The sequence below is a fragment of the Anopheles ziemanni genome, chromosome 3, assembly GCF_943734765.1.
Source record: "Anopheles ziemanni chromosome 3, idAnoZiCoDA_A2_x.2, whole genome shotgun sequence".
Lineage (NCBI taxonomy): Eukaryota > Metazoa > Arthropoda > Insecta > Diptera > Culicidae > Anopheles > Anopheles ziemanni.
Genome location: NC_080706.1, coordinates 21,658,051 through 21,664,052, shown reverse-complemented (window position 1 = coordinate 21,664,052; position 6,002 = coordinate 21,658,051).

Here is a 6,002-nt window from a genome sequence, read left to right as displayed (position 1 = left end):
TATTCCTAGCTGCAACTTGTTTGACTTTGATGTTGGAAATTCTTGAATAAATTGTTTCAAATGCTACTAAACAATTACATCCCCCGTTTTATTAAACGGTCGAGCCACAACGGATTATTATTCAAATTTAAAATTTGAGTCATCTAGCGCCCTCTAGTGGTAATTTTGAGAACTACTTCCATTTTTATGGCACAGCTTGGCAGTAGCAACCGTGTGCAAGTGAAAACCTTTAATTATCTTGATACTGCTTTGTTTTAGTAACCTTGTTTTCAAAACTACCTGTCTAAATCTTGAACTCCAGGCGTAGCTTTTTACACTAATCTCGGCTAACGGATATTTTTTAAATCAATAATTCTAAATCTAAAAGTTCCATGTTTTGTAAAAAAAATCATTTGAGGGGTACTATACTCCTACTGGTTCGCAGACTAAATGTTAATTGACAAATAGGCTATTCTATTTAAAAATTCCAACTTTCTTTCCAACAGTAAAACCAAATCAGGAAAAATCTCACTTTGTGATTTTTGAATGAGATAAATCTATCATTAAAATTAGGGCAGAGACCACTCGTCATGATGTGAGCATTCTAATTAAAATACATAATTAAAATACATAAAAATAAGAAACCTGGTATGCACAATTTCATTTATTATAAAAAATTTCGCATTTCTAATAAAAGATTTTCTTTTCCTTAAAGTTCCGAGCCGTTATCTCTGTTGCTTTCCTGCGGGGGTTTTTTTCCTGGTTTGTACAACTTTTAACGAAAGTGTTTAGTAAGCCAAAAAAAAGATCAAAGGTAAAAACTGTGTGAAGAATACAGAAGAAGCAACGATATTATGCAAAATATGTTTATTAAGGTTTATCAACTGGTTTAACGTGAATCATGTGGATCATTTTGGATGAAACAATAATAAGCTAATAAGTTGGATTTCATATAGGCAAAGTTCCCCGAATCCTCCTCACCTTATCCTCGCTGAGCGTTCCAATATTCTATTACAATCCTTCAATTTCCCTGCTCGTTTTTTCCCAACTCACATGCATTTCACCGGAAGTGAGTGTACAAACAGAGCTCCAAAAATTTAATCAAATAAATGAATATATCCCATATCCTTTCTGGCTAATGCACTCACCCTTCAAGCCCTCTACCTACCTTTAGCGGCCGCTCCGTTCCCAATAATCTGCCAACGCTAAAAGCCCACACAGAAGGATGCCAAATCCGGTACCATGGCAGGCCATGGAAGTCCTTTACGGTGAAAGTATGGCCCGTCTACGATTACCCATCCGAACCGGCCCACTGCCGACCGTTCGTTCGGTGGGAATCTGAGTACTTTGGCAAATAGAAAGATAAATAACAATGCGATATTCTTATATTCTGCATCCGGTGGATCATGTCCATCGCTCGGACCACGGCGGACATTAATTATCGCTAGTGGGTACGGGAATATTTAGTTCGACCGTGCAGAATCAATTCAATTTGGGCACTCACTCACTCCCAAACGTGCGGAACATTCGGGCCAATCTCAGACGTCATGGTGGTTCGCCTTTCTGATACCCCTCATAAATCATCATTCGTCACTACGTCCGCCGATCGATCCCATCTCCGTCCATCGGTAAGCGGTCGAAACTAATCCCTAAATAGCGCCCGGCCAGAAGGGAAGGGGTTACGGGCGGCAAGAAAGGGGCGACGGGACCGATGGCGTCCATTTTAATTTGATATTTTAAAAGCTTGCCGGGCTGATTGATCTGTGTCACCGTTCGACCGCTCCTGGCTGCACCCACCATATTGGGTGGGTTACTTTCCCCGAGAAAGTGGCAGGGGGGCGAAAATGGTCGACCGACGAAAATTCTGCGCCCATTTGCGACTTATTGGTTCGTAAGTAATTCGATCTTTTACCGTCTCCCGCACCAGGGTTGGTAATTTTACTCAGCGAGCCCATCCGAGTTCGCAATTGGCTCACTGTTCGCAATGGACGTCCGCTTCGATCAGGCCTGACTGAAAGAGCACCGGCCAGGGATCCTTTTGATGGCCTTGTTCCTTCCATTTGTACTCCTTACCTATGGCCATCGCCTAGGGCTGAATGGAAGGCGATCGAATTTCATTACAAGATAGATAAATTGACTCCAAAAAAACAGGACACTGTGTTTGCGAGATCAGTAAAATGTTTCACAACTTTTCTTTCAGTTACATTTTGGTTAAGGATTGTATTTAGGTTTTTGAGTTTTAGAATAGGTTTGGTAGTTGTTATCTCGGAAAATAACTAAATAGTCGTGTTTAGTAGATGCTTTCATTGGCTTCGAATTTCCATCTATATTTCACCAAATTTCCTTTACATCGATTTCATCAATTTTCCATCAAATTCTATCAAACCTCCATCAAACCTCCATCAACTAAAAAAAAAAATTTCTACAACTTCTTCTCTCAAAGTTTTGACTGTAACCGCCTTATTTCTTTGCTAACCTTTTCCATGTCGTTTTACCAAGCCTTCTTTGATTATATTTTCTATTCTTTTCTGGCAGCGCTAACAGTAGTTTGTTCTTTTCATCCTTACTTTTACTCTATTTTGTTTTACTGCTTTTATTTGTGCCATGTGATTGGTCAAATTTAATGGTGACTTCTAAAATGATTCGAAGAATACTTTAAAAATAAATCTAGATCACGGAAATTACCCTTTCAACTTACAAAACATCGAAATATCGAAGCGAATCAGTTGACATCAACTTAGATAAAGATGAGAATTGTTATATGGAAACGTCGATCGAGTTCAGCTTCCAATCAAAATCGACCTAGAGCTCGTATTTTTCGGATGCACTCATAATTTAGAAAGTCGAAATCGAAAGTACCCATTCAGTATTTAAAGATGCATTGTTTTTTTCTTTATACTAAACTAACTAACTTTACTTCGTTATATATTCATGCATAACTTTTTCCCATCACTAATGAAACTAACTTTTATAATTCACATGTTAGCGTGTTTGATTCATGTCACGCTTCAATGTCTTACATCAAATTTAAAAAATGACATAGAAAGAGTCCTTTACAATCCTTTTGTCCGCATGACTGTTAGGGATGAAAGATCCTGTTTTGTCCTTAAAATCAAGTGCAGAAGTGAAAAGTCCAGGTAGCTCCTTTCGATAAACCCTGGTCCATTATTAATCTCTTGAACATTAATCAAAACATACACACTTTTTGAGGACAAACAATCAACACCGCGGCCGGTAGCAATCGTGCGGACGGGATTCGTGATATTTCGTGTCCATAAAATGAACAACATCGCTCGTAATCAATCAAACAAAAACAGGGAAACCCTTGCAACGGTCTTTCTTTCGGATATTGGGGTCCACTTTGTGGCTCGAGGGATTTCATTCTGTTTCCTGTAAAGTATCAATCAGCACCGCACCGTCCGGTTTGATCGTGGGATCTGTGCCGTAAGATGATCCGATGCAGTTTTACGATCCTCTTACGCCGGCAGGTTGTAAAAGGCTGGCACGCCGACAAATGGTCCGACGGTGCATCGCCCGCGGATGCATCGATTCGACGGGTGCGCGTGTGTGTATGTGTGTGTTTATGTATTATGATTCTCGAGGACACTGATGCAGCGTACTTCACACCTTGAGGCACACCTTTTTGCCGTGCATTGCCTTCAATATCGTCTGAAGATGCTGCTGAAAAGAAAGGGTCATCGTGAGAAAAGGTATCCCGGCCACCGACGGACGGTTTGGATGACGGAATTTCTTTCATATAAAATTAATTTCTCTCCTCAATGGGAGCCACTCGAGGCTCGGGCGTAACTTGGTGGCAATGGATGCCGGTTTTATTGTGCGCCGGACCGGGACCGTGTCAATGATGCACCGTACCGAAACGCAATGGAAGGTGCAAAGTGGCCTTTTACGAGCGACACCCTTTTTGTCGCGGTTCTTGTCCATCACGTCCAGTGTTCATTAGTTGGCAGAAGAATGGAGGTTCTTGAAAATGCAAATTATTGAATGCCAGATTCTCAGCGAAATCATTGAAAATGGTTAAACTTGCATACCAGTGAGATGAGATTTTTAAGTCGTAGTAAATGGCAATGCTTGATTGTTAATTTTCTTTTCCTTTTCCGCAAAACCATGAAGCAAAATAACTTAATTTCATATTTTTCGCATGTCCAGAACAACCGTTTATTTCATTCACATAACGTTGACAACATTAAACTGCGCCAAAGGGCGTCTGGCATTAGCAAATTATTTCTCACACAATGGTGTGAAAACACACAACCCATCGGACCCATGGGTGGAGGATGGCGCAACCCGTCCCCATCCCTAAGGCCACAGGGAGTGCCTTTAACTATCCACCCTGTCACCTCATCGCCGACGCCGTCCTACCCTTGCCTCAACGACCTAAAGCATGCGTTTTCGATCGACACGTGACCGGAAAGGAGTCTCCACACTAATTGCTCGCTTCAAAAAAGCAAAAAACAACCAACTGAACCGCTCCGAAGAAGTTGCAAAGGTAAAAGACCCACCAAAAAAATGGGTGACAGAGAGACAAACTACTCACCCTTTTATGGCTGGATCTGCCATAGCATAATTGATGATTCTATTTGTTTCACGAGCTGGAAAAGGAAAAAGGTGAAATGGGCCACGTGAACGTCCGTCCGACTTGTTGCTGTTCGGATGCATGGCATCCGAGTGCAAGACCTCCGTAATCGATGCACGCGAGTCCCATCGGTTGCGTGTCGTGTCCTGTACTCGTGACCGTGCGCACGTAATTGCACTATAATGGGTCTGAATGAGCTACACATTCCAAGCCTGGGGTTTTGTAGATAACCGGTATTCGGTAGGCTACGATTTCTTTGATTGATGCGGGGGAATTGTGTTGAATACATTTTCATAATTCCAATCCTAAAGAGGTCATCATAATTTATGGATTTTAAGAAACATTTTTAAATTGCACAATAAATGTTCGTAGTACATTTCATGTAAAGGTTTTTTTCTACGAAAATAAAAGTTATGACAGCTTAGTCAGTATTTATTTTTAACATTTCTATTTTAATATTTGCAATTCGCTATAAATTAAACATTGGGTGATTCTTAGTAAGACTAATATTTGCCTTTCAAAAAATCTTCTGATATGAGCTCTTCAACGGATCTAGTTCAAACGAAATGATTCATTTTCCCGCTTGCTTGGATCCGAGGAAATTCCCACCATGGTCGAATCCCCAGTACGCTGAACTGACGACATTTATCAATCGATAGCCAAACTCGATGTTCCCTTCGATCGTGTCATCCGTAACACCGGTGGCTCGTATGTGCCTCATTTGGGACACGCGACTTCAAAACAGTTCCGTTTGACCCTAATTTGGTTGTCCGAGCAAGTTTGGTTCACTTTCCATCCGTATGTAGTTTTACTTTTTTTTTATCTTTGCTACCCTCTGTCTCGAATGGTTTCGGTTTTTACTTTATGACCCTTTTGGGCACGTTTTGGGAGCACACCAAAAAAAATGTACCGAGTAGGTAAATGAAGTGCAGCATATGCATAATTAATCATCCTACCTACCAGCGGCATAACGATGTCACAATGACACTCATTGTGGTCACGTGACAGACACCCAACCGCAAAACGGTACGAAACGAGGTTGCCAGTTGGGTCAGTTGGGGTTGAGTGGGTGGGAAACTTTTGGCTGATCACTCACCGAACTACTTCCTGCCCAACAGAGGGGGGCCCAAGAAAGAAGTGCATTCTTGGACGACAATATTGTCATATGTTAAAAAGAGAGCGTGTTTGTTTGAGCAGGCGTTGGAAAGTGAAACTCGAAAATTGGCATAATGTTGCGGCTGGCTCATTAGACACTAATTTGTCATCATTCAGTGAACGGTGCTATGTTGACTTACTTTTCGTTGGAAAATAGTAGTTCCCAGTCATTACAGCATCTCTGGGTTTTGTTAGTTTTTGGTCCCATTCGCACATTTTGAAGCATCGCATTGTATAGACATGGGAATAAAAGTACATTAACAAATGAAATAAA